Source organism: Bufo bufo, chromosome 3 (genome assembly GCF_905171765.1).
Source record: "Bufo bufo chromosome 3, aBufBuf1.1, whole genome shotgun sequence".
Taxonomy (NCBI): Eukaryota; Metazoa; Chordata; class Amphibia; order Anura; family Bufonidae; genus Bufo; species Bufo bufo.
Genome location: NC_053391.1, coordinates 532,975,496 through 532,997,413, shown reverse-complemented (window position 1 = coordinate 532,997,413; position 21,918 = coordinate 532,975,496).

The window sequence follows — 21,918 nt, the reverse complement described above, 5'->3', positions numbered from 1 at the left end:
AAGGGATGTGCGTCAAACCGGCTAGTCCCAGAGCTGCAACGAGATTTCGCCCATTATCACACACCACCAGGCCGGGCTTGAGGCTCACCGGCAGCAACCACTCGTCGGTCTGTTGTTCTATACCCCGCCACAACTCCTGTGCGGTGTGGGGCCTGTCCCCCAAACATATGAGTTTCAGAATGGCCTGCTGACGTTTACCCCGTGCTGTGCTGAAGTTGGTGGTGAAGGTGTGTGGCTGACTGGATGAGCAGGTGGAAGAAGAGGAGGAGGAAGCTGAGTAGGAGGAGGAGGAGACAGGAGGCAAAGAATGTTGCCCTGCGATCCTTGGCGGCGGAAGGACGTGCGCCAAACAGCTCTCCGCCTGGGGCCCAGCCGCCACTACATTTACCCAGTGTGCAGTTAGGGAGATATAGCGTCCCTGGCCGTGCTTACTGGTCCACGTATCTGTGGTTAGGTGGACCTTGCCACAGATGGCGTTGCGCAGTGCACACTTGATTTTATCGGACACTTGTTTGTGCAGGGAAGGCACGGCTCTCTTGGAGAAGTAGTGGCGGCTGGGAACAACATACTGTGGGACAGCAAGTGACATGAGCTGTTTGAAGCTGTGTGTGTCCACCAGCCTAAATGACAGCATTTCATAGGCCAGTAGTTTAGAAATGCTGGCATTCAGGGCCAGGGATCGAGGGTGGCTAGGTGGGAATTTACGCTTTCTCTCAAATGTTTGTGAGATGGAGAGCTGAACGCTGCCGTGTGACATGGTTGAGATGCTTGGTGACGCAGGCTGTGGTGTTGGTGGTACATCCCATGTTTGCTGGGCGGCAGGTGCCAACGTTCCTCCAGAGGCAGAGGAAGAGGCCGAGGCGGCGGCAGCAGCAGCAGAAGAGGCCGAGGCGGCAGCAGCAGAAGAGGTAGCAGGGGGAGCCTGAGTGACTTCCTTGTTTTTAAGGTGTTTACTCCACTGCAGTTCATGCTTTGCATGCAGGTGCCTGGTCATGCAGGTTGTGCTAAGGTTCAGAACGTTAATGCCTCGCTTCAGGCTCTGATGGCACAGCGTGCAAACCACTCGGGTCTTGTCGTCAGCACATCGTTTGAAGAAGTGCCATGCCAGGGAACTCCTTGAAGCTGCCTTTGGGGTGCTCGGTCCCAGATGGCGGCGGTCAGTAGCAGGCGGAGTCTCTTGGCGGCGGGTGTTCTGATTTTGCCCACTGCTCCCTCTTTTGCTACGCTGTTGGCTCGGTCTCACCACTGCCTCTTCCTCCGAACTGTGAAAGTCAGTGGCGCGACCTTCATTCCATGTGGGGTCTAGGACCTCATCGTCCCCTGCATCGTCTTCCACCCAGTCTTGATCCCTGACCTCCTGTTCAGTCTGCACACTGCAGAAAGACGCAGCAGTTGGCACCTGTGTTTCGTCATCATCAGAGACGTGCTGAGGTGGTATTCCCATGTCCTCATCATCAGGAAAAATAAGTGGTTGTGCGTTAGTGCATTCTATCTCTTCCACCCCTGGGGAAGGGCTAGGTGGATGCCCTTGGGAAACCCTGGCAGCAGAGTCTTCAAACAGCATAAGAGACTGCTGCATAACTTGAGGCTCAGACAGTTTCCCTGATATGCATGGGGGTGATGTGACAGACCGATGGGCTTGGTTTGCATGCGCCATCTGTGCGCTTTCTGCAGAAGACTTGGTGGGAGATAATGTGAACGTGCTGGATCCACTGTCGGCCACCAAATTGACTAATGCCTGTACCTGCTCAGGCCTTACCATCCTTAGAACGGCATTGGACCCCACCAAATATCGCTGTAAATTCTGCTGGCTACTGGGACCTGAGGTAGTTGGTTCACTAGGACGAGTGGCTGTGGCAGAACGGCCACGTCCTCTCCCAGCACCAGAGGGTCCACTAACACCACCACGACCATGTCCACGTCCGCGTCCCTTATTAGATGTTTTCCTCATTGGTCCCGTTCACCACAATTTTGAAAATGGCAAATTTGGGAATGCTTTTTCAACCCAGAACAAAAAGTCTGCTTTGACGGTCACTACAAATAACTTGACCAGCTAAAACTGTGCAGATTTGGTTGAATAGAGATGTGAGACCTGTTTTTTTTTGCGCTGTGTGACAGTTATAGGTTTAATCACAGAATGACACTTCTATCAGCACGCTAGCGTGTGTCTTAGGTTTTTCTGAATGACACTATCAATAACTTCAATGTAAGATTTTCTTTTTTTGGGATAGATTTCAAGTAAGCCTGAAATACCACAAACTAGTTATTTTCAGAATGGCAAATTTGGGAATGCTTTTTCAACCCAGAACAAAAAGTCTGCTTTGACGGTCACTACAAATAACTTGACCAGCTAAAACTGTGCAGATTTGGTTGAATAGAGATGTGAGACCTGTTTTTTTTTTGCGCTGTGTGACAGTTATAGGTTTAATCACAGAATGACACTTCTATCAGCACGCTAGCGTGTGTCTTAGGTTTTTCTGAATGACACTATCAATAACTTCAATGTAAGATTTTCTTTTTGGGATAGATTTCAAGTAGGCCTCAAATACCACAAACTAGTTATTTTCAGAATGGCAAATTTTGGAATGCTTTTTCAACCCAGAACAAAAAGTCTGCTTTGACGGTCACTACAAATAACTTGACCAGCTAAAACTGTGCAGATTTGGTTGAATAGAGATGTGAGACCTGTTTTTTTTTGCGCTGTGTGACAGTTATAGGTTTAATCACAGAATGACACTTCTATCAGCACGCTAGCGTGTGTCTTAGGTTTTTCTGAATGACACTATCAATAACTTCAATGTAAGATTTTCTTTTTGGGATAGATTTCAAGTAGGCCTGAAATACCACAAACTAGTTATTTTCAGAATGGCAAATTTGGGAATGCTTTTTCAACCCAGAACAAAAAGTCTGCTTTGACGGTCACTACAAATAACTTGACCAGCTAAAACTGTGCAGATTTGGTTGAATAGAGATGTGAGACCTGTTTTTTTTTGCGCTGTGTGACAGTTATAGGTTTAATCACAGAATGACACTTCTATCAGCACGCTAGCGTGTGTCTTAGGTTTTTCTGAATGACACTATCAATAACTTCAATGTAAGATTTTATTTTTGGGATAGATTTCAAGTAGGCCTCAAATACCACAAACTAGTTATTTTCAGAATGGCAAATTTTGGAATGCTTTTTCAACCCAGAACAAAAAGTCTGCTTTGACGGTCACTACAAATAACTTGACCAGCTAAAACTGTCCAGATTTGGTTGAATAGAGATGTGAGACCTGTTTTTTTTTGCGCTGTGTGACAGTTATAGGTTTAATCACAGAATGACACTTCTATCAGCACGCTAGCGTGTGTCTTAGGTTTTTCTGAATGACACTATCAATAACTTCAATGTAAGATTTTCTTTTTGGGATAGATTTCAAGTAGGCCTCAAATACCACAAACTAGTTATTTTCAGAATGGCAAATTTTGGAATGCTTTTTCAACCCAGAACAAAAAGTCTGCTTTGACGGTCACTACAAATAACTTGACCAGCTTAAACTGTGCAGATTTGGTTGAATAGAGATGTGAGACCTGTTTTTTTTTGCGCTGTGTGACAGTTATAGGTTTAATCACAGAATGACACTTCTATCAGCACGCTAGCGTGTGTCTTAGGTTTTTCTGAATGACACTATCAATAACTTCAATGTAAGATTTTCTTTTTGGGATAGATTTCAAGTAGGCCTGAAATACCACAAACTAGTTATTTTCAGAATGGCAAATTTGGGAATGCTTTTTCAACCCAGAACAAAAAGTCTGTTTGACGGTCACTACAAATAACTTGACCAGCTAAAACTGTGCAGATTTGGTTGAATAGAGATGTGAGACCTGTTTTTTTTTGCGCTGTGTGACAGTTATAGGTTTAATCACAGAATGACACTTCTATCAGCACGCTAGCGTGTGTCTTAGGTTTTTCTGAATGACACTATCAGCACCTTCAATGTAAGATTTTCTTTTTGGGATAGATTTCAAGTAGGCCTCAAATACCACAAACTAGTTATTTTCAGAATGGCAAATTTGGGAATGCTTTTTCAACCCAGAACAAAAAGTCTGCTTTTACGGTCACTACAAATAACTTGACCAGCTAAAACTGTGCAGATTTGGTTGAATAGAGATGTGAGACCTGTTTTTTTTTGCGCTGTGTGACAGTTATAGGTTTAATCACAGAATGACACTTCTATCAGCACGCTAGCGTGTGTCTTAGGTTTTTCTGAATGACACTATCAATAACTTCAATGTAAGATTTTCTTTTTGGGATAGATTTCAAGTAGGCCTCAAATACCACAAACTAGTTATTTTCAGAATGGCAAATTTTGGAATGCTTTTTCAACCCAGAACAAAAAGTCTGCTTTGACGGTCACTACAAATAACTTGACCAGCTAAAACTGTGCAGATTTGGTTGAATAGAGATGTGAGACCTGTTTTTTTTTGCGCTGTGTGACAGTTATAGGTTTAATCACAGAATGACACTTCTATCAGCACGCTAGCGTGTGTCTTAGGTTTTTCTGAATGACACTATCAATAACTTCAATGTAAGATTTTCTTTTTGGGATAGATTTCAAGTAGGCCTCAAATACCACAAACTAGTTATTTTCAGAATGGCAAATTTTGGAATGCTTTTTCAACCCAGAACAAAAAGTCTGCTTTGACGGTCACTACAAATAACTTGACCAGCTAAAACTGTGCAGATTTGGTTGAATAGAGATGTGAGACCTGTTTTTTTGCGCTGTGTGACAGTTATAGGTTTAATCACAGAATGACACTTCTATCAGCACGCTAGCGTGTGTCTTAGGTTTTTCTGAATGACACTATCAATAACTTCAATGTAAGATTTTCTTTTTGGGATAGATTTCAAGTAGGCCTCAAATACCACAAACTAGTTATTTTCAGAATGGCAAATTTTGGAATGCTTTTTCAACCCAGAACAAAAAGTCTGCTTTGACGGTCACTACAAATAACTTGACCAGCTTAAACTGTGCAGATTTGGTTGAATAGAGATGTGAGACCTGTTTTTTTTTTGCGCTGTGTGACAGTTATAGGTTTAATCACAGAATGACACTTCTATCAGCACACTAGCGTGTGTCTTAGGTTTTTCTGAATGACACTATCAATAACTTCAATGTAAGATTTTCTTTTTGAGATAGATTTCAAGTAGGCCTGAAATACCACAAACTAGTTATTTTTTAGAATGGCAAATTTGGGAATGCTTTTTCAACCCAGAACAAAAAGTCTGCTTTGACGGTCACTACAAATAACTTGACCAGCTAAAACTGTGCAGATTTGGTTGAATAGAGATGTGAGACCTGTTTTTTTTTGCGCTGTGTGACAGTTATGGGTTTAATCACAGAATGACACTTCTATCAGCACGCTAGCGTGTGTCTTAGGTTTTTCTGAATGACACTATCAGCACCTTCAATGTAGGATTTTCTTTTTGGGATAGATTTCAAGTAGGCCTCAAATACCACAAACTAGTTATTTTCAGAATGGCAAATTTGGGAATGCTTTTTCAACCCAGAACAAAAAGTCTGCTTTTACGGTCACTACAAATAACTTGACCAGCTAAAACTGTGCAGATTTGGTTGAATAGAAATGTCAGGTCTATTTTTTAGGCGCTGGGTGACAGGCTCAACTTGCCCCTGATGTAATATATGGCCAAAAAATAACCACACTGTTGATGGTTAAATGCACTTGGGTGACACAGGCTCAGCCTGCAGCTGATGTAGTATATGGCCAAAAAATAATCAGACTGTTGATGGTTAAATGCACTTGGGTGAAACAGGCTCAGCCTGCAGCTGATGTAGTATATGGCCAAAAAATAATCAGACTGTTGATGGTTAAATGCACTTCGGTGACATAGGCTCAGCCTGCAGCTGATGTAGGATATAGCACAAAATAACCACACTATCGATGGTTAAATACACTTGGTGATAGCTCGTGCTGGCGCACCACAAGTCACAAAATGGCCGCCGATCACCCCAGAAAAAAAGTGATCTAAAAACGCTCTGGGCAGCCTCAAAAAAGTGAGCAAGTCAATAATAGCACTTCAATGATCCACAGCTGCAGATCGATCACAGAATGAAGTCTTTTGGAGGAGTTAATCTGCCTAATCTCGCCCTAACGTCGCAGCTGCAACCTCTCCCTATGCTTGAATCAGCAGAGTGACGTGCAGCGCTACGTGACCCAAGCTTATATAGAGGCTGGGTCACATGCTGCACTGGCCAATCACAGCCATGCCAATAGTAGGCAAGGCTGTGATGGCCTCTTGGGGCAAGTAGTATGACGCTTGTTGATTGGCTGCTTTGTAGCCTTTCAAAAAGCGCCAAGAAAGTGCCGAACACCGAACTCGAACCCAGACTTTTACGAAAATGTTCGGGTTCGGGTCCGTGTCACGGACACCCCAAAATTCGGTACGAACCCGAACTATACAGTTCGGGTTCGCTCATCCCTACTTATTACGCTTTGGCCAAAATGTACACCAATGCCTCATCCAGCATAGAGGCAGGGCAGAATGCTGGATGCAGAGTGCTATTGCATTTGTGTCTTTTTCTTTGTATATGTATTTCGCCATAGCAATGTGCACCTACATATAGGGTTGTGCTGATTGAATCCCCCACATTTTTTCTTTGTAGTATATATTGGAGGCGTGACGATCTCCATGCAGTCATGCACACCTGACCAGTCAATCTGTCCTGGAGGCTGGTTTTAAAGTCAGTATAAAACTGAGTCTGCATATAGCACCTACCAGTAGCCATTTGGCTCCAGGAGAAGTATATAGTGGGCTCAGCATGCATGTTGGTACTTGCATCCCTGGATCCGATGAAAGCTGTAATGGCACCGGACGGGGTTAAAAGCAGCGTGTGCTTGGCGTGCATGCTGGACCTGCATTCCCTGGACTTTGTGTGGCTGTCATGGCCCACAAACAGGTAGGATCTAGTGTTAGGGACCACTCCATAGAGGCGACCTTGACGTGGGGAGTGGCTTATTACGCTTTGGCCAAAATGTACAACAATGCCTCATCCAGCATAGAGGCAGGGCAGAATGCTGGTTGCAGAGTGCCATTGCATTTGTGTCTTTTTCTTTGTATATGTATTTCGCCATAGCAATGTGCACCTACATATAGGGTTGTGCTGATTGAATCCCCCGCATTTTTTCTTTGTAGTATATATTGGAGGCGTGGCGATCTCCATGCAGTCATGCACACCTGACCAGTCAATCTGTCCTGGAGGCTGGTTTTAAAGTCAGTATAAAACTGAATGGTGGTTGCAGAGTGCCATTGCATTTGTGTCTTTTTCTAAAAATATATAAGTACTGCACTGTTGCATTTTTTCTGGTGAAAGAGTTTAGGGCGTTTTACTGCAAAAAAAGGAAAATATATACGCACTGTACTGTTGCAGTTATTTCTGGTGAAAGCGTACAGGGGCTTATTTCAGTATTACAAGAAAAATATATACGCACTTCAAGTTTTTTCTGGTCAAAGCATATTGTGGCATATTTTAGACCAACCAGAAAAATATATTCTCAGTTCACTTCTGCAGTTAATTGTGGTGAAAGTGTTTAGTGGCCTATTTTAGTAAAAAGAGAATAATATATTTGTTGCTTTTAGGGGTGTTTTAATTTCCGTTTAATTTGCTTAGTTCAGCTGCAAGCATGTCAGGCAGAGAAGTGCCAGACCATGCACAGAGGAGTGGCAGAGGCCTAATTGTTTCTTGCGCAAGCAGAGGTCGCAGCAGAGTAAGGGGGCGTGGCAGCAGTAGTCGCAGCGAGTGGCCTGAGCTCCCGGTGTCATGTAGCGTTCGTCTCTTGACCAGCAACCCTGCAGTTCTTGATTGGTTAACTTGGTCATCCACGTCATACCAAGTGACATCAGACACCCGCAGTCAATAGTCGGTGGGTTCGTCAGACACATCCCTTAGTTAGCATGGCCCGGGAGCAGGCCCTGTTCCTTCACTTGTCCTCAACCTACCTCTGACCTTTTCTGTTTCCTCACCACGAGAAGAAATACATGCTGTGGGCTCAACTCCTCTTTTCAGCGAGGACGGGCTACTAGAGGACAGTCAGTAGCTACTGGCCACCCAAGATCTGGAGGAGACAACCCACCGCTCCCTCCACTAGGCGGGCAAGAAGTGATGAGGAGAGTGGCGTGGAAGGTGGTGTTGCGAGTGATCAGGCTTCTGATCCAGAGACCTTTGAGGAGGACATCAGTAACGTTCAGACACTACTTGATGATGATGAAGCCGATCGCACTTGGGAGCCGGGTGCAGAAGGGGCTTCATCATCATCATCACGAGTAGAGGATGGCAGCTCGTCCGTGAGGCAGCGGCTGAGCCAGCAAGGTGGTATCATGGCTGGGATTCAAAAGGGTGGCAACAGTGAGAGGTCAGGAGCCAAATGAGCCTGGGGTAGACCACCTGCTTCACAGCAGCTTACCTGTAAGTAGTGGTGAAGGGGTTCACGGAGGCAGCGGTGGTAGCAGTCACTCAGTGCGGCCTGTTGGGGTGAAAATCAGCTACTCTGCGGTGTGGCAGTTTTTTGTGAAGCCATGGGAGGAGGTCAACCTGGCCATATGTAGATTATGTGGGCAGAAGGTGAAGCATGGCCAGGGTGCCAATGTTGGCACCACAGCCCCTGCTTCACCATGAAGTGGCCTGGGAGAACCGCAGCTCGGATGTGGTGGTACAGCCTGCCACAGCACACGCTGCATCACCCAGTGGCACGTGCCCGGTTTCAGCTAGTAAAGACACCACCACCTCAGCCAAAGGGATCTGTCTGTTATTCCCTTCTTATGCTGGTCCAGATGCTCCTGCTTCTACTCCTCGTCAGTCATTCTGTCAGCAATCGATCACCAAAGTGAATGCCAAGAGACAGCAGTATGCGTGCACGCATCCAACAGCGCAGAAGCTGAACGTGCTCCTGTCCAAGTTGCTGGTGCTGCAGTCCCTCCCTTTCCAAGTGGTGGACTCTGCACCTTTCAGAGAACTGATGGCTTGTGTCGAGCCGAGGTGGAGAGTCCCAAATCGTAATTTCTTTGCGAAAAAGGCAGTATCAGCCCTGCACAAATATGTAGAACAGAAGGTGGGCCAGTCCTTGAGCCTGTCGGCGTCTGCCAAAGTGCACGGCAGCGCCGACGTGTGGAGCTATAACTACGATCATGGACTATACATGTCTTTTACGGCCAGGGCCGGTGCAAGGATTTTTGCCGCCCTAGGCAAGATAAAAATTGCCGCCACCCTCCCCCTTATCAGATGATCTGCCCATATCATGACATCACATATGTTCCACCCCTTTCTCAGCATTTAAATTAAAAGAACTGCTATGTTTCCCTTAGGGTTAATCAAGCTTCTTGTAGCTGTCTCCCTGACAGCCGCTAGAGGTGCTTCCGCGATTCTCACTGTGAAAATTACAGTGGGAAGACACGGAACATAGTTTTGAATGTGCGCGCATGCGCAGCTGATAAGAGGATCGGGGAGAAGAGTTCCCAGTGCCGGCGGGGAGAAGAGTTCCCAGTGGGAGGGGGACATGAGGGTGCCCCACTCCTAACAACTATATAGTACCTTGTCACTCTCTTCTCCCCCCTCCCTTCCTTGTCACTCTCTTCTACCCCCCTACCTCTCTTGTCACTCTCTTCTCCCCCCCTCCCTCCCTTGTCACTCTCTTCTCCCCCCTCCCTCCCTTGTCACTCTCTTCTCCCCCCCCTCCCTCCCTTGTCACTCTCTTCTCCCCCCTCCCTTCCTTGTCACTCTCTTCTCCCCCCCCTCCCTCCCTTATCACTCTCTTCCGCCCTCCCTCCCTTGTCACTCTATTCCCCCCTCCCTCCCTTGTCACTCTCTTTCATGCCTCCCTCCCTTGTCCCCCCTCCCTCCCTTGTCACTCTCTTCCCCCCTCCCTCCCTTGTCCCCACCCCTCCCTTGTCACTCTCTTCTCCCCCCCTCCCTTGTCACTCTCTTCTCCCCCCTCCCTCCCTTGTCACTCTATTCCCCCCCTCCCTTGTCACTCCCTTGTCACTCTCTCCCTTGTCACTCTCTTCTCCCCCTCCCTTGTCACTCTCATTCCCCCTCTCTTGTCACTCTCATTCCCCCTCCCTTGTCACTCTCATTCCCTTCTCCCTTGTCACTCTCATTCCCCCCTCCCTTGTCACTCTCATTCCCCCCTCCCTTGTCACTCTCATTCCCCCCTCCCTTGTCACTCTCATCCCCCCCCTCCCTTGTCACTCTCATTCCGCCCCTCCCTTGTCACTCTCATTCCCCCCTCCCTTGTCACTCTCGTAATTCTGAGGGAACAAACAACTTCCACTGAGGACAAGAGTCCGGAGCATCCTCCTGTGCATCCAACACCCTGGCCTTGAGATCAGGATAAAGAGTGGACATAACCACCCCTTCAGATAAAATGGGACTAGGGTCATTAGACTCCCCCCCCCCCCAGGAAAGCTACGTGACAAAGCAACTGCCTTGACGTTCTTAACCCCAGGGCGGTAAGTGACAATGAAGTTAAATCTGGTGAAAAACAATGACCATCTGGCCTGCCTTGGGTTCAGTCGCTTAGCCGACTCCAAGTAGGCCAGATTCTCGTGATCCGTAATTACCGTAATAGGATGAATTGCTCCTTCCAACCAATGCCGCCATTCCTCGAACGCCAACTTAATGGCCAGCAATTTCCTATTCCCCACATCATAATTCTTTTCAGCAGTCGAGAGTTTTTAGAGAAAAATGCACATGGGCGCAATTTACTGGGTGAAGGACCCTGCAACAATATTGCTCCTACCCCTACCTCAGACGCGTCAACCTCAACAATAAATAGCTGAGACACATCGAGTTGCACCAGAATAGGGGCCGAAGCAAAACATTCTTTCACAGCAGAAAAGGCCTGTAATGCCGCATCAGACCAGATAGAAATATCAGCACCCTTCCTAGTCATGTCTGTTAAAGGTTTAACCACCGATGAATAGTTCAAGATAAATTTACGGTAGTAGTTGGTAAACCCCAAAAACCGCATACGCGCTTTCAGATTTTCGGGTCGATTTTCGGCACGGACCTTCTAGGGATCCATACGAAAACCTGAGGATGAGAGAAGATAACCCAGAAATTGCACTTCCTGTACAGCATATACACACTTTTCCATCTTAGCATACAACTTATTCTCTCTTAGGATCTGTAACACCTGTCTCACATGATCCTAATGAGTCTCCATATTAGGCGAATAAATTAGTATGTCATCAAGGTATACAACGACAAACCTCCCCACCAGATGATGAAAGATGTCATTGACAAAGTGTTGAAAAACTGCAGGAGCATTGGTTAACCCAAAGGGCATGATCAGATTTTTAAAATGACCCTCAGGGGTATTAAATGCGGTCTTCCACTCATCCCCCTCCTTGATCCTTACCAGATTATATGCCCCCCTCAGATCCAATTTAGAGAACACCTTGGCACCGACAATCTGACTAGACAAATCCGGAATCAAAGGAAGGGGGTAAGGATCACGGGCGGTAATACGATTGAGCTCACGGAAGTCCAGACATGGTCTCAGGGTACCATCCTTTTTCTTTACAAAGAAAAATCCAGCAGCCACTGGGGACTTGGATGGTCTAATATGTCCCTTTGCCAAACTCTCAGTGATATACTCTTGCACAGCCTTTCTTTCGGGTTCCGAAAGATTATACAACCGAGATTTGGGCAATTTAGCTCCGGGAATAAGATTGACGGGACAGTCATACTCCCGGTGCAGAGGCAACTCCTGATTACCACTCTCAGAAAACACATCAGAAAATTCAGAAATTAACGAGGGTACAGTTTTAGTGGTAACCATAGAGAACGATGCATTAAGACAGTTGTCCATGCAAAAATCACTCCAATCGAGAATCTGTCTCGTTTGCCAATCGATGTTAGGGTTATGTTTGCTTAACCATGGTAAGCCCAACACCAACAGAGCAGGCAGACCCTCCAACACATAACAGGAGATAGATTCCTGATGCAAATCACCCACTCTTAAATGAATGTCCTTCACTACCTGCGACAGGCATTTTTGGGCAAGAGGTGCTGAGTCAATTGCAAAGACAGAAATACTATTCTCTAATGCATTAAAGTCAACCCGTGAATGTGTACAAACTGTCCATCAATCAAGTTAACTCCTGCCCCACTGTCGATAAATGCTTCGATTTTCACAGTTTTGGACTCTAGCGCCACCTCGGCAGACAGGAGAAAACGGGTACTACCAGTAAAAGACAAAAGTAGGTTTTCTTGTTCCCCACCGACACTACCAATAGTAATTTGGGGATTAAACTTTTTTTTCTTTTTGTTTACACCTTGATGCTGCAAGTACGGACAAATATTCACAAAATGTCCCTTCTTGCCCCATAAAAAGCAGACTCCTTTCACATGACCCAAGCTTTTGCCATTTGCCAGTAGTTCCAGGAGTAGCTCCTCCTAACTGCATAGGCTCATCACAAGGCACAACCACCCGTGTCTCTACACCATAAGTGTCAAAGGAAGAAGTACCCTTATTGGACAGCACGTCCTGAAGGTGAGGACCCCTAGATCTGTCCCTCAGGTGTCTATCAAGACGTACAGCAAGGGACATAGCTGCTTCCAATGACTCAGGATTTTCATGAAAAGCCAATGCGTCCTGCAGTCTCTCAGAGAGACCCTGGCAGAATTGGCTACGGAGAGCAGAATCGTTCCACTCTGTATCCGTAGCCCATCTCCTAAATTCAGAGCAATAGGTCTCCGCAGAACGTTCTCCCTGCCGCAAACCCCGTAACTTGGTCTCGGCCTGAGAAATCTGATCCGGGTCATCATAGATAAGACCCAAGGCTTTAAAGAATTCATCTACTGACCGGAGGGACGGTGATCCGGTTGGCAGAGAAAAAGCCCAAGATTGGGCGTCCTCTTTAAGCAATGAAATAATCATACCCACACGTTGACACTTATCACCAGAAGAGTATGGACGCAGCCTAAAGTAAAATTTACATGACTCCCTGAATCGGATGAAATTGTCACTACCCCCGGAAAACCAGTCCGGGAGAGCTACCTTCGGTTCAGTGCAGGCCTGGAACCCACTACCGGAACCAGCAGCCTGTGGACTCTGAATCTGCAAAACCATCGCACGGAGGTCTGCTACCTCCAAAGTCAGATTCTGCAGCTGTTCGACCAGTGCAGACATAGTATCCATAGGTGCACAGATCCGAACAAAAAAAAAAGGCGGTATTGGCTCTGGATAATGTCACGGATGTAGTAGGGGAGAACACCAAAAGACAACAAGAAGGAAGGGAAAAGACACTAGGCCTCACCGCTAGGGAAGGAAAAGGTTTACCACCTATAAAACCCTGCTCCTGGCCCTAACTCATATCCGTATGGGCACCTCTCGATGGTAGAGATGCCCATACACAGGAACCTAGAAAACCCTGGTGGCCCGCGGATGCCCTAATGTTAATGACAGGGCAGAGACTACCTGCTCCCTCCCTGGTGAAGGAACCAGCGTCTCACTGAGGCCTAGTAAACAACAAAGGTGGGGGGGAATACAAAATACAACAAACGGAACACTTAACTTCTGAGGCTGATGGATGATGGATGAACAGGACTTTAACTAGAACCACACTCCAGCTCTTCCAAAAACCAAATGAAGCTATCCAGAGCAAGGAGTGATGGGTAGAGTCAGACTAAATAGGGGGAGGTAAAGGTCACATGATCCACAACTGAACAGGAGGTGTGGACATACAAGCAACACACAGACAAAGTGAAACCAAAAGCAAAAGAGGCTGTCAGATCACTAATATGCAGATAATCTTTCAGACCTTCTAAAACCTGTCACCGGTGTGACATTAACGCACTCCTGCTGCTGTCAGAGGTGTCTTTGTTTATTTTTGTTGTTGTCCTGGTCTGGAGGGGGCCCATTCCTGGGAACACATTCCTGCTGCACAGTGCACACTTAGAACCTGCTGCTGCCTGTCCTGCTGAGTTATGATGAGCTATGTTTATGCCTTATACTCAACCGTTACCATCTACCTTATGCTGCTGCTGTCTGTCCTGACCCTGATGACTTATGTGTAGGCTTTATACTTCACTGTTACAAATACCTGCTGCTGTATGTCCTGACACTGCTTAGTTATGTGTGGGCCTTATAGGACAGTGTTACCATGTACCTACTGCTGTCTGTCCTGATCCAGATGAGTTTGACCCTGGACTAAAGGAGCCTTACAACTAAGTTATCAGTTAAAATTACACCATAACATCACATTATAAAAAAACGAAAGCACGCGTTATAACATATCAAAAACTATTTATTAACAAACAAAAAAAATGGCCTCTAGTGCAACTTTTTCAGTTTGCCAAGTAGCTCCCCCATTTCCTGCATCCCTTGAAGTTGCATTTTATTAATGTGCTTCACCTTCTTGTTGACCCGCTTTAGCAGCTTGTTAACATCCTGCATGGTGTTTAGGTGGTCACCCTGCATCTGGGTCATGCGTTTGATGCATTTTTTGAGTACTGTTTGTAAGAAAAAAAAAATAGCAATTCAGGTTACTAGATTAGTGCATTTTGTGGAGTATGTGTTTAACCCCTTAAGGCCATATTTTACCTTAAGGACCTTGCCATTTTTTGCAAATCTGACAAGTGTCACTTTATGTGTGAATAACTTTAAAATGCTTTTACTTATCCAGGCCATTCTGAGATTGTTTTTTCATCACATATTGTACTTCATGACACTGGTAAAATGGAGTAAAAAAAAAACAACATTTTTATTTATAAAAGAATACCAAATTTACCAAAAATTAGGAAAAATTAGCAAATTTCCAGATTTCAATTTCTCTACTTTTATAATAGATAGTAATACCTACAAAAATATTATTATTTTACATTAACCATATGTCTACTTCATGTTTGGATCATTTTGGGAATGCCATTTAATTTTTTTAGGGACGTTACAAGGCTTAGAAGTTTAGAAGCAAATCTTGAAATTTTTCAGAAAATTTCTAAAACCCACTTTTTCAGGACCAGTTCAGGTCTGAAGTCACTTTGTGAGGCTTACATAATAGAAACCACCCAAAAATGATCCCATTTTACAAACTACACCCCTCAAGGTATTCAAAACTTATTTTACAAACTTTGTTAACCCTTTAGGTGTTCCACAAGAATTAATGGAAAATAGAGATAAAATTTCAAAATTGCACTTTTTTAGCAGATTTTCCATTTGAATCCATTTTTTCCAGTTACGAAGCAAGGGTTAACAGCCAAACAAAACTCAATATTTATGGCCCTGATTCTGTGGTTTCACAGAAACACCCCATATGTGGTCGTAAACTGCTGTATGGGCACACGGCAGGGCGCAGAAGGAAAGGAATGCCATACGGTTTTTGGAAGGCAGATTTTGCTGTACTGGTTTTTTGACACCATGTCCCATTTGAAGCCCCCCCTGATGCACCCCTAGAGTAGAAACTCCAAAAAAGTGACCCCATTTTAGAAACTACACCCCTCAAGGTATTCAAAACTGATTTTACAAACTTTGTTAACCTTTTAGGTGTCCCACAAGAGATAATGTAAAATAGAGATGAAATTTCAGAATTTCGCTTTTTTGGCAGATTTTCCATTTTAATAATTTTTTTCCAGTTACAAAGCATGTCCCATTTGAAGCCCCCCTGATGCACCCCTAGAGTAAAAACTCCAAAAAAAGTGACCACATTTTGGAAACTATGGGATAGGATGGCAGTTTTGTTGGTACTATTTTAGGGTACATATGATTTTTCATTGCTCTATATTACACGTTTTGTGAGGCAAGGTAGCAAGAAATAGCTGTTTTGGCAACGTTTTTATTTTGTGTTATTTACAACATTCATCTGACAGGTTAGATTATGTGGTATTTTTATAGAACAGGTTGTCACCAAATATGACAACTTTTTTGGGTTATTTGTTTCAGTTTTACATAACAAAGCATAAAAAAATATGATTCTTTAGTGTCTCCACATTCTGAAAGTCATAGTTTTATTTATTTTTTGGGCGACTGTCTTATGTAGGGGCTCATTTTTTTCGGGATGAGATGACGGTTTGATTGTCACTATTTTGGGGTGCGTATGACTTTTCAATCGCTTGCTATTACACTTTTTGTGATGTAAGGTGACAAAAAATTGCTTTTTTTACACCGTTTTTTCTTTTACGGTATTCACCTGAGGGGTTAGGTCATGAGATATTTTTATATAGCAGGTTATTACGGACGCGGCGATACCTAATATGTCTACTTTTTTTATTTATGTAAGTTTTACACAATGATTTCATTTTTGAAACAAAAAAAAAATCATGTTTTAGTGTCTCCATAGTTTGTGAGCCATAGTTTTTTCAGTTTTTGGGTGATTATTTTAGGTAGGGTAGGATTTTTGGGGGATGAGATGACGGTTTGATTGGTACTATTTTGGGGGGCATATGCATGTTTGATCACTTGGTGTTGCACTTTTAGTGATGTAAGGAGACAAAAAAAATGATTTTTTTCTAGCACAGTGTTCTTATCTTAGGTAGGGTCTCATTTTATGAGATGAAGGTTTGATAGGCACTATTTTGGGGTGCGTATGACTTTTTGATCGCTTGCTATTACACTTTTTGTGATGTAAGGTGACAAAAAATGGCTTTTTTTACACCGTTTTTTTTTTTTTTTACGGTGTTAACTTGAGGGGTTAGGTCATGTGATAATTTTATAGAGCAGGTTCTTACGGACGCGGCGATACCTAATATGTATACTTTTTTTTAATTTACTTAAGTTTTACACAATACCAGCATTTTTTTAACAAAAAAAATGATGTTTTAGTGTCTCCATATTCTGAGCCAGTTTTTTTGGGCGATTGTCTTAGGTAGTGGCTCATTTTTTGCGGGATGAGGTGACGGTTAGATTGGTACTATTTTGGGGGGCATACGCCTTTTTAATCTCTTGGTGTTGCACTTTTTGTGATGTAAGGTGACAAAAATGGCTTTTTTTTACACCGTTTTTATTTTATTTTTTAATGTTATTTATCGGACACAGCGGATCATGTGATATATTTATAGAGCCGATCATTACGAACGCGGCGATACCTAATATGTGTGTTTTTTTATTAGAAAATAAGGGGAAAGGGTGTTTTTCTTCTTCTTTTTTTACTTTATTAATTGTATTACTTTATTAATTTTATTTTAAAAAAATAATAATTATTCCTTTTTTTTTCTTTACTTTATTTCTGATGTTCACTTTTGGGGGTTTGATCCCCTCTGCAATGCATTACAATACATCTGTATTGTAATGCATTGCCTGTTCGTGAACTACAGTGAGTAGTACACAAACAGGTTGCCCAGGAGACCCAGCCTGAGGCTGGATCTCCTCGGCACCCGTAGAAGGCAGGTCCCAATGCAATGCAAGGCATTGGGCAGCCTCTGCACGGCATAGGGCTGCATTCTGAGACATCGAGTCCCCGCCACAGCAGCGCGGGGACTCGATGCGCTCAACCGACACAAACCCAGGGTGCCTGCTGATTGATTTCAGCAGGCACCCAGTTCTGATCACCACCCGCCGCGCGTCGGTGATCGGAAATACACATGACGTACCGGTACATTATGTGTCCTTAAGTACCTGGGCATCATGATGTACCGGAACGTCACATGTCCCTAAGAGGTTAAACACTGCCAATTTACATCTAAATTCAGTAGTTATAGATCTTTATGTTAATTATAGTGTTGTTTGCTTAGTGATAGTTCGGATCCAGTATAATGTTATTTATTTGGTTAGTTATTCGTTTTTAGGTAGTTTACAGAGTTAGGGTGCAGTTTTGTTGCTTTCTAGTACTGTAGTTTCTGTTGTCCACTCTTTGCTGGCACTTTTAAACAATTCACGACCGACCCATATTAGTACGCCGCAGCGGGAGGTGACTTGACGCACAGGGATGTACTATTACGGACCAACAAACACCCAGCCCCCAGGCATAATCGCTTGGGAACCGGGGTGCAAAGACTGCTCAGCTAAACAGGCAGACATGTTAACTAAGGCCTGCTATTGTTCGGATTCCTTACACATGTGTATTGCAGCTCCTGAGATGCAGGGTGGTGGTGGGGATCGTGAAATGTTTCTGAATATGTTATGTATAGCGAATTATATTGATGTGTGCAAATATGTACCCTCCTGGTGGGGGGTGTAGACATCCTCCTCCTCTTCTGGAGGTGGAGGAAGGGTGTCACGAGGGTGTCAAGAACCACGCCTGACTCCCTTATACCCTGGGTCAGGAAGTCGCAGCGGTTGGCTGCACGCTCTATGTAAGATAGGGCTGTTTCCTTATGGTAGCTTTCTGGGTTTGCTTTGCAAACCCTTTTGGCTCACTCAGGGATCCTTAGCTCCTTCTCCTCAGCTGTTCCTTGTCCAGCACTCCCAACCTCCTTATATTCCCCTCTCACACTTCTCTGGTTGCCAGATATAGAGCTTCCTGCCTGGACATCTATTCTGACCCTCTGGAGCTGTGTTGCTGCGTTCTCTGGTAGTTGGTCCAGTACGCTACCCTCCGGATCCCTGTTGGACCTTTGTGGTCTATTGTGGTCGCCCATCTGGGTGTATGTGTTTGTCTGTTTTGTCTGTCCTCTTCCTGGTGTTTCCCTCTTAGTGACAGTGGTGCGGACTAGCGATCCCACCGGCCCGTTCACTATCTAGGGCTCATTTTAGGGAAAGCCAGGGTTTAGGCACGTGATCGCCGCATGGGTGAGGAACCCGTCTAGGGACGTCAGGGCAGTCAGGTGCCAGCGGCAAGGTGAGTTAGGGGTCACCACCTTTCCCTCTCCCTTGGGCAGTGCTTTCCTTTTTTCCTCCCTGTGCGTGACGCCGGTCATTACATTATATCTGGCCCTTATTTTGTGTAGGTAAAAAAAAAAAATTAAAAAATGTTTTTTTTTTTTTTTTACCTACTTAGAGTCCAGTATGAATCAAATTGCTGCTCTGTCCAAACAATTTCATGGCCTGTCTTTGGAGGTGGCAGGATTGAAGGCGTCGGTCCTCCAGCAACAGCAGCAATTACAACTGACCGCAAGCCCAGCGGTTGCTACTGGTAACCAGGTTGTTGCGGAACCCAAGGTCCCTCTCCCTGACAGATTTTCTGGGGGAAGGGACAAGTTTTTGACATTCCGTGAGGCCTGTAAATTATATTTTAAACTGCGCCCTTACTCCTCTGGTAAAGAACAGCGGGTGGGGGTTGTTATTTCCCTGCTGCAGGGGGACCCGCAGTCCTGGGCGTTCTCTTTACCTACTGATTCCCAGGCTCTTCGGTCAGTGGATGAGTTTTTCGGGGCCTTGGGTCTCATATATGACGACCCTGACCGAGTCGCACTGGCTGAATCAAGATTACGGAGACTCTTACAAGGAAAGCGGCCGGTAGAGGAGTATTGCTCTGAATTCCGTAGGTGGGCTACGGATACCCAATGGAACGACCCGGCTCTCAGGAGTCAGTTCTGCTCTGGGTTATCCGAAAGGGTTAAGGATGTGCTTGCATTATATGAGACCCCCTTTTCCCTTGATGTGGTTATGTCCCTTTCTATCCAAATAGATAGACGCCTTAGGGACAGGTTGAAAAAAACGGAGCAATTGGTAACCCCTCCCAAGCAGCAGTTAGTCTGTACGGACTTAGACGAGCCTATGCAGCTAGGAGGAACTACTCGTCAGGTCCGTCCTCCTGAGGCTCGCCGTAGGCGTGGGGTTTGTTTTTTTTGTGGGGAGAGGGGTCATTTCATTAACGTCTGTCCTTCTTTCCTCAGAAACAAAAGACCGTCGGAAAACTACTAACCCCAGGCTGTGTGGAGGATGTCAGCCGGGGGGTATACGTTTCCTCCATACGTACATCGCAATTTGTGTTGCCAGCGGTTATTGTTTTTGGTGATAAGAGGGAGACTATTTCTTTCTTTCTAGACAGTGGAGCAGGGGTAAATTTGATAGATGCCCATTTTGCCCGCACTATGGGTTTGTCTCTCTGTACGCTACAGAGACCTATTCCCATATTCGCTATTGATTCTGCTCCTCTGTCTCAGAGAAACCTCACCCACATTGTTCATAATTTACACCTTCGGGTAGGGGACCACCATAACGAGATGCTTTCATGTTATGTTCTGGAGGGGCTTCCCACTCCGGTAGTGCTGGGTCTTCCCTGGTTGGTAGCGCACAATCCAGTGGTGGATTGGCAGGCCAGGGAGATATTGGAGTAGAGTGAGCAGTGCAGAGAAAATTGCTTAAATAGCAATTGCTTAGTCGCCTCCATAACTACCCTACCTACATTTATTTCAGATTTTGAGGATGTTTTTTCTGAAAAGGGTTGTCAGAAGTTACCACCTCATCGTCCTTATGATTGCCCGGTTGACCTTATTCCCCGGCGCAAAATTACCCAAGACCAGGTTATATAATCTTTCGGGTCCAGAGAGACAAGCCATGAAAGATTATATCTCCGAGAGCTTGGCTAAGGGACACATCAGACCCTCTTCTTCACCCGTGGCTGCAGGGTTTTTCTTCGTTAAAAAGAAAGATGGGGGCCTGCGTCCTTGCCTAGATTTTCGGGAATTAAATCGGATAACCATCCGAGACCCATACCCTCTTCCTCTCATTCCTGACCTGTTTAACCAGATTGCGGGTGCTAGGTGGTTCTCCAAACTTGATCTTAGGGGGGCCTACAATCTGATTCGTAATCAGGAGGGGGATGAGTGGAAGACAGCTTTTAACACCCCTGAGGGGCATTATGAAAATCTAGCTATGCCTTTCGGTCTGACCAATGCTCCTGCCGTCTTTCAACATTTCGTTAATGACATTTTTAGTCATCTAATCGGCAGGTTTGTGGTAATATACCTAGATGATATTTTAATTTATTCGTCTGATCTGAGAACACATGAGGTGCATGTCAGACAAGTACTGCAGGTCCTACGGACGAATAAATTATATGCTAAAATTGAAAAATGTGTCTTCGCCGTTCAGGAGATACAATTCCTAGGTTATTTTTTATCTGCTTCAGGTTTCCGTATGGATCCTAGGAAGGTCCAGGCAATTTTCGATTGGGATCTTCCTGAGAACCTCAAAGCACTACAACGGTTCTTGGGCTTCGCAAATTTCTATAGGAAATTCATTAAAAATTATTCACTTATTGTAAAACCCCTTACTGACATGACTAGGAAGGGGACTGATTTTTCTAAATGGTCTGACGCCGCTAAAGTTGCTTTTTCATCTCTAAAGGAGAGGTTTACCTCAGCACCTGTACTAGTCCAACCTGATGTCTCTCAGCCTTTTATTGTTGAAGTCGATGCATCAGAGGTGGGAGTGGGGGCGGTGCTGTCTCAGGGTCCGTCTCCTGGCAAATGGCGTCCTTGTGCTTTCTTTTCTAAAAAACTATCTGCAGCAGAAAAGAACTACGATATTGGCAATAGGGAACTATTAGCTATTAAACTTGCGTTTGAGGAGTGGCGTCACTTTTTAGACGGGGCAGTCCACCCCGTCACTGTGATTACGGACCACAAAAACCTTCTGTACCTCGAATCAGCTAAGCGTCTCACCCCTAGACAAGCTAGGTGGTCGCTATTTTTTACCAGGTTTAACTTTGTGATTACCTATCGTCCTGGGGCAAAGAATACCAAGGCTGATGCACTATCTCGTTGTTTCCCTGGAGGGGGTAATGTGAGTGATCCGGTGCCCATTCTTCATAGAGCAGTGGTTGTTTCTGCGGTACACTCTGTTCTGGAGGGAAGGTGTTAGAGGCCCAGGGGGACGCCCCGGTCTCTTGCCCCTCAGAGAAATTGTTTGTACAGTTGAACCTACGTTTCGAATTATTAAAGGAACATCATAATTCGGCACTTGCTGGGCACCCGGGTAATAAAGCAACCTTGGAGCTATTGTCTCGTCATTTTTGGTGGCCAAGGTTGCGTCAGGATG